The following is a 10,435-nucleotide window of genomic DNA, read 5'->3' as shown; positions in this document are numbered from 1 at the left end:
CCCTGGCAATCTTGATTCCAGCTTCTGATTCTTCCAGTCTGGCATTTCACATGATGTACTCTGCATATAAGTTAAAAAAAATAAATAAATAAAAACAGGGTGACAGTGTAAAGCCTTGACGTACTCCTTTCCCAATTTTGAACCAGTCCATGGTTCCATGTCTGGTTCTAACTATTGCTTCTTGATATGCATAAAGAATTACCAGGAGGCAAGTAAGATGGTCTGGTCTTTACCTCTCTTAAACAATTTTCCACAGTTTCTTGTGATCCACACAGTTAAAGGCCTTGGTATAGCCAAAGAAGTTGAAGTAGATTTTTTTTTCTGGAATTCTCTTGCTCTTTCTATGATCCAATGAATGCTGGCAATTTTATCTCTGGTTGGCTCTGATTTTTCTAAATCTACCATGTACATCTGGAAGTTCTCAGTTCATGCATTGTCGAAGCCTAGCTTTAAGGATTTTGAGCCTTATCTTGTTAGCAAGTAAAATGAGTGCAATTGTATGAGAGTTGAAACATTCCTTTGCATTACCCTTCTTTCGGATTGGAATGAAAATTGACCTGTTCCAGTCCTGTGGCCACTGCTGAGTTTTCCAAATTCACTGACATATTGAGTACAGCACTTTGGGAGCGTCCTATTTCAAGATTTGAAGTCAGTTCAGTTCAGTCACTCAGTTGTGTCTGACTCTGCAACCCCAGGGACGGCAACATGCCAGGCCTCCCTGTGCATCACCGACTCCTAGGGCTTGCTCAAACTCATGGCCGTCAACTCGGTAATACCAACCAACCATCTCATCCTCCGTCATCCCCTTCTCCTCCTACCTTCAAACATTCTCAGGATCAGGGTATTTTCTAATGAGTCCTTTCTTCACATCAGGTGGCCAAAGTATTGAAGTTTCAACTTCAGCATCAGTCCTTCCAAAGAATATACAGGACTGATTTCCTTCAGGATGACTGGCATGATCCCCTTGCAGTCCAAGGGACTCTCAAGAGTCTTCTCCAACACCACATTTCAAAAGCATCAATTCTTCAGTGCTCAGCTTTCTTTAGAGTCCAACTCTCACATCCATACATGACTACTGGAAAAACCATAGTTTTGACTAGACAGACTTTTGTTGCAAAGTAATGTCCCTGCTTTTCAATATGCTGTCTAGGTTGGTCATAGCTTTTCTTCCAAGGAGCAAGTGCCTTTTAATTTCATGGCTACAGTCACCATCTGCAGTGATTTTGGAGCCTCCTCAAAAAAAGTCTCTCACTGTTTCCATTGTTTCCCCATCTATTTGCCATGAAGTGATGGGACTGAACGCCATGATCTTCGTTTCCTGAATGCTGAGTTTTAAGCCAACTGTTTCACTCTCCTCTTTGACTTTCACCAAGAGGCTCTTTAGTTCTTCTTCACTTTTTGCCATAAGGGAGGTGTCATCTGCATATATGAGTTTATTGATACTTCTCCCGGCAATCTTGATTCCAGCTTTGGTTCATCCAGCCCAGTATTTCGCATAACGTACTCTGCATATAAGTTAAATAAGCAGGGTGACAATATACAGCCTTGATGTAATCCTTTCCCAATTTGAAACCAGTCTGTTGATCCATATCCTTCTAACTGTTGCTTCTTGACCTGTATACAGATTTCTCAGGAGGCAGGTCAGGTGGTCTGGTATTCCCTTCTTTTTCAGAATTTTCCAGTTTGTTGTGATCCACACAGACAAAAGCTTTGGTGTACAAATAAAGCATAAGTAGATGTTTTTCTGGAGCTCTTGCTTTTTCGATGATCCGACCAATGTTGGCTATTTGATCTCTGGTTCCTCTGCTTTTTCTAACTGCAGGTTGAACAACTGGAAGGTCATGGTTCACCTACTGTTAAAGCCTGGCTTGGAAAATTTTGAGCATTATTTTACTAGCATGTGAGAAGAGTACAATTGTGAGGTAGCTTGAACATTCTTTGGCATTGCCTTTCTTTGGGATTGGAATGAAAACTGACCTTTTCCAGTCCTGTGGCCACTGCTGAGTTTTCCATATTTGCTGGCATATTAAGTGCAGCTTTTTCACAGCATCAGCTTTTAGGGTTTGATATAGCTCAACTGGAACTCCATCACCTCCACTAGCTTTGTTCATAGTGATGCTTTCTAAGACCCACTTGACTTCACATTCCAGGATGTCTGGCTCTAGGTAAGTGATCACACCATCATGATTATCTGGGTCATGAAGACCTTTTTTCTACAGTTCTTCCGTGTATTCTTGCCACCTCTTCTTAATATCTTCTGCTTCTGTTAGGTCCATACCATTTCTGTCCTTTATCGAGCCCATCTTTGCATGAAATGTCCCTTGGTATCTCCAATTTTCTTTAGAGATCTCTAGTCTTTCCCATTCTGTTGTTTTCCTCTATTTATTTGCACTGATCACCAAGGAAGGCTTTCTTATCTCTCCTTGCTATTCGTTGGAATTCTGCATTCAAATGTGTATATATTTCCTTTACTCCTTTGCCTTTTGCTTCTCTTCTTTTCTCAGCTATCTGTAAGTCTTCTCAGACAACTATTTTGTTTTTTGCATTTCTTTTTCTTGAGGATGGTCTTGATACCTGTCTCCTGCACAATGTCATGAACCTCCACCTATAGTTCTTCAGGCATTCTATCAGACCTAATCCCTTGAATCCATTTGTCACTTCCACTGTGTATTCATAAGGGATTTGATTTAGGTCATACCTGAATGGTCTAGTGATTTTCCCTACTGTCTTCAATTTAAGTCTGAATTTGGAAATAAGGAGTTCATGGTCTGAGCCATAGTCAGATCCTGATCTTGTTTTTGCCGACAGTATAAAGTTTCTCCATCTTTAGCTGCAAAGAATATAATCAATCCGATTTCAGTATTGATCATCTGGTGATGCCCATATGTTGAGTTTCTCTTGTTTTGTTGGAAGAGGGTGTTTGCTATGACCAGTGTGTTCTCTCAGGAAAATTCTATTAGCCTTTGCCCTGCTTCATTCTGTACTTCAAGGCCAAATGTCCCTGTTACTCCAGGTGTTTCTTGACTTCCTACTTTTGCATTCCAGTCCTCTATGATAAAAAGGACATCTTTTTCAGGTGTTAGTTCTAGAAGGTCTTGCAGGTCTTCATAGAACCATTCAATTTCAGCTTCTTTAGCATTACCTGTTGGGGCATAGACTTGGATTATCATGGTATTGATTGGTTTGCCTTGGAAATGAACAGAGATCTTACTGTCGTTTTTGAGATTGTATCCAAGTACTGCAATTCAGACTCTTTTGTTGACTGTGGTGGCTACTCCATTTCTTCTAAGGGATTCTTGCCCACAGTAGTAGATATAATGGTCATCTGAGTTAAATTCACCCATTCCAGTCCATTTTAGTTCACTAATTCCTAAAATGTCAACATTCACTCTTTCCATCTCCTGTTTGACCACTTCCAATTTGCCTTGATTCATGGACCTGACATTGCAGGTTCCTATGCAATATTGCTCTTTACAGCATTGGACTTTACTTCCATCACCAGTCACATCCACAACTGGGTGTTGTTTTTGCTTTGGATCTGTCTCTTCATTCTTTCTGGAGTTATTTCTCCACTGATCTCCAGTAGCATATTGGGCACCTACTGACCTTGGGAGTTCATCTTTCAGTGTCCTACCTTTTTGGCTTTCATAGTTTCCTGGGGTTCTCAAGGCAAGAATACTGAAGTGGTTTTCCATTCCCTTTTCCTATGGGCCATATTTTGTCAGAACTCTCCACCATGACCCGTCCATCTTGGGTGGCCCTACACAGCACAGCTCATAGTTTCACTGAATTAGACAAGGCTGTGATTCATGTGAGCAGTTTGGTTAGTTTTCAGTGACTGTGGGTTTCATTCTGCCTGCCCTCTGTTGGAGAAGGATAAGAGGCTTATGGAAGCTTCCTTATGGGAGAGACTGACTGAGGGGAAACTGGGTCTTGTTTGGATGGGCAGGGCTGTGTTCAGTAAATCTTTAATCCAATTTTCTGGATGGGCTGTGTTTCCTCCCTGTTGTTTGACCTGAGGCCAAACTATGGTGAAGGTAATCAAGATGTGTGTGTGTGTTAGTCGCTCAATTGTGTCCGACTCTTTGGGACCCCATGAACTGTAGCCCGTCAGGCTCCTCCATCCATGGGATTCTCCAGGCAAGAATCCTGGAGTGGAATGCCATTCCCTTCTCCAGAGGATCTTCTTGACCCAGGGATCAAACCCAGGTCTCCTGCATTGCAGGCAGATTCTTTACCATCTGAGCTACAAGGAAGGTCTGGTAATGAAGATAACCTCCTTCCAAAGGATTTTAAATAGCCCTAGCTTTGTTCATAATAATGCTTTGTCAGGCCTGCTTGACTTCACACTTGGAATGTCTGACTCTAGGTGAAAGACCACACCATTGTGGTTATCTGGATCATTAAGACCTTTTCTGTACTCTTGCCACATCTTCTTAATCTCTTCTGCTTCTGTTAGGTCCTTACCATTTCTGTCCTTTATTGTGCCCATCTTTGCATGAAATGTTCCCTTGGTAGCTCTAATTTTGTTGAAGAGATCTCTAGTCTTTCCAATTCTATTGTTTTCCTCTATTTATCTGCATTGTTCACTTAAGAAGGCTGTCTTATCTCTCCTTGCTATTCTTTGGAACTCTGCTTTCAGATGGGTACATCTTTTCCTTTCTCCTTTGTCTTTTGCTTCTGTTTTTACTCAGCTATTTTTAAGGCCTACTCAGACAACCATTTTGCCTCCTTGCATTCCTTTTTCTTTGGGATGGTTTTAGTCACTGCCTCCTGTACAATGTTATGAAACTCCATCCGTAGTTCTTCAGGCACTCTATCAGATCTAATCCCTTGAGTCTATTTATTACTTCCACTGTATAATCATAAACGATTTGACTTAGGTCATACCTGATGGCCTAGTGATTTTCCGTTTCTTCAATTTAAGTCTTAATTCTGCAATAAGGAGCTCATGATATGAGCCACAGTCAGCTCCCAATCTTGTTTTTGCTGACTGTATAGAGCTTCTCCATCATTGGCTGCAAAGAATATAACCAATCTGATTTCAGGATTGACCATCTGGTGATGTCCATGTGTAGAGTCATCTCTTGTGTTGTTGGAAGAGGGTGTTTCCTATGACCAATGCATTCTCTAGACAAAACTCTGCAAGCCTTTGCCTTGCTCCACACCTGCTTCATGGTAGATACAAGCTAAACCATTGGAAAGCAAATTTATTAGAGAAAACTAGAGAAAAACACAGCTAAGAAGAGCACTCCTGAGTTCAGAACATACCTCAGATACTGACTTCCAAAAGTTTCCCTTTCAAACACCCTGAACCCTTGGAATCAGATGCTGGAGCTATTTATACTACCAAGTATTACTTTAAAAAAAAAAAAAAAAACTATAGCATAATCCTTCAACAAATGGTGAAGACTCAGTCAGTTCAGTTGCTCAGTCATGCCCAACAGTGCAATCCCATGAACCACAGCACACCAGGCTTCCCTGTCCATCACCAACTCCCAGAGCTTGCTCAAACTCATGTCCATCAAGTCAGTGATGCCAACCAACCATGTCATCCTCTGTTGTCCCCTTCTCCTCCCGCCTTCAAACTTTCCCAGCATCAGGGTCTTTTCCAATGAGTCAGATGGTGAAGGCTCACAGTAAGAAAAGAGGCAGAAGGAGTGCCCTAGTAAAACCACTATTACCCCAGGGAATGTTATTATGCCAAAGCTGCACCCTCCATGTAGGCATATCAGAGCCTTTACACTGTTGGAAAAATAAACTTCACTGAAATAGTCTATTCAGTCACTAAAAAAATAATAGTAACAGTATCTGGAACTGTAGAGGACTAGTATTCAGAGTTCTCTATTATCTAAAAGTTACAGTTTTTTAACAAACACTTCACAAGACATATAAAGAAATAGAAAAATATGACCTTAATATGGAAAAGAACAGGCAACAGTATCTGCCTGTGATGGGAACTGATAATTGGCTCTAACAGGGAAAATTTTCAAAATAGCTATTGTCAATGGATTCAATGACTTAAGGGAAAATTTCAAAAAAACAAGACTTTGAATAAATTATATAGAAACTAAAATAAAAATATAAATGACTATAAGAGACTATTGTTATGTTTCAACAAACTGGTCAACTTAGAAGAAATGGATTAATTATTGGAACTACTCATCTACTTTAAGGAAACCACACTTAAAAAGTAAAAAAGTTATAATGACCATGTTCCATCTGATAGTCTTTAAACAAAAGATAGAATTCATAATTTACAAAATTAAAAAATGGAAATTATGAAATTGAAAATTAAAATATATGAAATAAAAAGTTCACTAGAGAATGTCAACAATAGCTTTGAAAAAGTTGATTTTTAAAAAGCCTACAAACTTGAATATCAATCAATAAGATAATAAAATCCAAGGAACAATGGGAAAAATGAATGAAGAAAAAGGAGCAGAAGTATTGAAATCTGTGGCACATAATTAAGCACAGTAACATACACAAAATAGGAGTGCCATTCAAAATTTCTTCAAAACTACTTTGAAGTTTTTCTGTGTTAGAGCCCGTCATTGGTTCTCATAGGCAGATCATATTGCCTGCTTTTTCCCTGATGCAGATCACATTTTCCCATTTTTTAAATGTCTATGAAGTGTTTGTTAACATACACAAAATGGAAGTGCATAGAACAGTATTTTTAAAAATAATGCCTGAAAATATCCCAAATATGATGAATATATTATCTACCTATCCCAATTTTTCAACCAATTCCAAGTAGGATAAACAGAGAGAGCCATACACAGACACCAGTGAAATGTTGAAAACTGAAGACAGAAAATGTTCAAGCACTAAAAGAAATTTATCCATACTTGTGAACACCAATAAGACACTATTTATATCTCATCAGAAACAATGATGCTCACACTGTTTACAATAGCCAAGACATGGAAGCAACCTAAATGTCCACTGATAGAAGAAAATTTAAGAAAATATGGTACATATATACAATGGACTATTACTCAGCCATTAAAAAGAATGAAATAATGCCATTTGCAGCTATATGGACAGATGGAACTAGAGATTGTCATTCTGAGTGAAGTATGACAAAGTGAAATCAGACAAAGAAGGATAAATGTCATATGACATCCCTTATATGTGGAATCTAAAAAGAAATTATACAAATGAACTTATTTAGAAAACAGACTCACAGAATTAGAGAACAAACATATAGTTGCCAGGGGGAAAGAACAGAGGGAAGATATAGGGAGTTTGGGATCAACATGTATACATTCCTATACCTAAAATGGATAACCAACAAGGTCTTACTGTAGAGCACAGGGAACTCTGCTCAATGTTATGTGGCAGCCTGAATGGAGAGGAGTCTGGGGGAGAATGGATACATGCGTATGTATGGCTCTGTCCCTTCGCCGTCCACCTGCAATTATTACAACATTGTTAATCGGTCACACTCCAATATAAAACAAAAAGTTTAAAAAAAAAAACGATGGAGGACTTCCCTGGTGGCACACTAGAGCCCACACGCCACAAGTACTGAGCCTGAGTACTGCAACTACTGAAGCCCATACCCCTAGAGCCTGTGTCTGCAATAAGAGAAGTTGGCACAATGAGAAGCATACACACTAAAATGAAGAGGAACCCCCACTAGCCGCAACTAGAGAAAGCCTGAAGCAAAAAAAGCAAAGGAGGCCCAGTGAGGGCAAAAATGAATAAATAAAAATAGCTTCATACAGAGTGAAGTAAGCCAGAAGGAAAAACACCAATACAGTACACTAACGCATATATATGGAATTTAGAAAGATGATAACAATAACCCTGTGTATGAGACAGCAAAAGAGACACTGATGTATAGAGCAGTCTTGTGGACTCTGTGGGAGAGGGAGAGGGTGGGAAGATTTGGGAGAATGGCATTGAAACATGTAAAATATCATGTATGAAACGAGATGCCAGTCCAGGTTCGATGCACGATACTGGATGCTTGGGGCTAGTGCACTGGGACGACCCAGAGGGATGGTATGGGGAGGGAGGAGGGAGGAGGGTTCAGGATGGGGAACACATGTATACCTGTGATGGATTCATTTTGATGTTTGGCAAAACTAATACAATTATGTAAAGTTTAAAAATAAAATAAAATTTAAAAAAATAAATAATAAAATCAACTAACAATCTATAAAGAATTTATAGCTGCATTTAACATAATAGATCTTTTTAGTCTTCCAAAACTGTTTCTTTATTGGATTACTTTTGGATAAAGCTGTTAGAAAAAACAATCCAAATTAAACTTTATATTAAAGACAAAAAAAAATTTTAGAAAGATAAAGAAAATGAAAGTAAAATAGACCCCAATGATATCATTATAAAAAAATAAACATTGGATGTTCTCTCGTAGTGGGATGACATACTCAAAGTGCTGAAAGACAAAACTGTCAACCAAAAGTTCTGTATCAAGCAAGTTAAGGTGCTCACTCAGTCATGTCCCACTCTTTGCGACCCCGTGGACTGTAGCCCACCAGGCTCCTCTGTCCATGGGATTCTCCAGGCAAGCAAACTACCTCTCAAAAAGGAGAGTAAAAGATAGATATATCTCTCCCCCCACATTGTCCTACCAAAAAAAAATCATTTCTGGGAAATCTGCCCTATAGGAAAAACTGAAGGGAATTCTTCAAACTGAAGAAAGTAAACCTAGATTGCAATTCTAATCTCCACGTTAAAGCAAATGTGCTGATGAAGATACAAGACAGTGTAAATGCATATATCGTCTCCTTCCTTCTCTTAATAAACATAAAACGCAAGCATATAAAAAATGTATATAACTCTGCTGCTGCTGCTAAGTCCCTTCAGTCGTGTCCGACTCTGTGCGACCCCAAAAATGGCAGCCCACCAGGCTCCACCATCCCTGGGATTCTCCAGCCAAGAACACTGGAGTGGGCTGCCATTTCCTTGTCCAATGCATGAAAGTGAAAAGTGAAAGTGAAGTCGCTCAGTCATATCTGGCTCTTCGCAACCCCATGGACTGCAGCCTGCCAGGCTCCTCTGCCCATGGGATTTTCCAGGCAAGGGTACTGGAGTGGGTTGCCATTGCCTTCTCCATTATATAACTCTAGTCCTAAGCATTTGACATATAGATAATATATTTGGGGGAGTCAGTGGTGTTATAGGCCCTGGGATGACAGGGTTCAACAATGGCTTAGGTCCTTGGGGTCCAAGGTTCTATAGCAGCAAAGCCTGGGGATGATGGGCCAAGATTCCAATTCTGGCCCTAGTGAAAGTCTCAGAGCAGCAGCAACGTGTTCCTGGTGATGGCCTGTTAAAGCCACAGGTCAAATCCACGGTGTGGGGTGCAGAGCCCCAGCAGTGTCGCCATAGTAATTGTGGATCAGAACCCTGACTAGGACCCAGGGTGAAGAACAGAGTAGCAGCAGTTTGTTTTTGCTGTTCACTCACTCAGTCATGTCCAATAACTATGCAATCCAGTGAACAGCAAGCAACATGCCAGGTTTCTCTATCCTTCACTATTTCCCAGAGTTTGGTCAAACTTATGTCTATTGAATTGAGGATGCCATCCAACCATCTCATCCTCTGTCACCCTCTTCTCATCCTGCCCTCAATCTTTCCCAGAATCAGGCTCTTTTCTAATGAGTCGGCTCTTCATCTCAGGTGGCCAAAATATTGATTCAGCTTCAGCATCAGTCCTTCCAATGAATATTCAGGGTTGATTGTCTTTAGGATTGACTGGTTTGATCTCCTTGCTATTCAAGGGATCTCAAGAGTCTTCTCTAGCACCATAATTTGAAAGCATCTATTTGAAGGCACTCAGCCTTCTTTATGGTCCAACTCTCACATCTGCACATGACGACTGGAAAAACCATAGCTTTGACTTTCTGGACTTTTGTCGGCAAAGTGATATCTCTGTTTTGGAATATGCTGTCTAGGTCTGTCATAATTTTTTTCCCAAGGAGCAAGTGTCTTTTAATTTCATGGCTACAGTCACCATCCACAGTGATTTCTGAGCCCAAGAAATTAAACATCTGCCACTGTTTCTATTTTTCCCCATTTGCCATGAAGTGATGGGACCAGATGCCATGACCTTAGTTTTTTTAATGTTGAGTTTTAAGTAGCACTTAACCCAAGCAATGATAGGCTAAAACCATTCTGACTTAGGACCAAGAAATGGTGTGTAAAATAGCAGCAGCTCAACCTAGGTAATGGCCAGTCAAAGCCACAACTAGGAATACAGTGTTAGGTCCAAAGAAATAGCAGCATTGCCCTAGTTATGGCCATACAAAGCACTAACTTAGTACTGGGGGCAGGGCACAGATCAACAGTTCCAGTCTCGTAGAAGTCAAAGCACTATGACAACTCATCCATGGCAAGCAGGGTACAGAAGTGATGGGGCCTCAAGGTCAGGTCTCACCACAGTGACATTTCCAGC

Source organism: Bos mutus, chromosome 6 (genome assembly GCF_027580195.1).
Source record: "Bos mutus isolate GX-2022 chromosome 6, NWIPB_WYAK_1.1, whole genome shotgun sequence".
In the NCBI taxonomy this organism is placed as follows: domain Eukaryota; kingdom Metazoa; phylum Chordata; class Mammalia; order Artiodactyla; family Bovidae; genus Bos; species Bos mutus.
The sequence above is the reverse complement of the archived record's forward strand: the minus strand, read 5'-3'. Positions refer to the sequence as shown.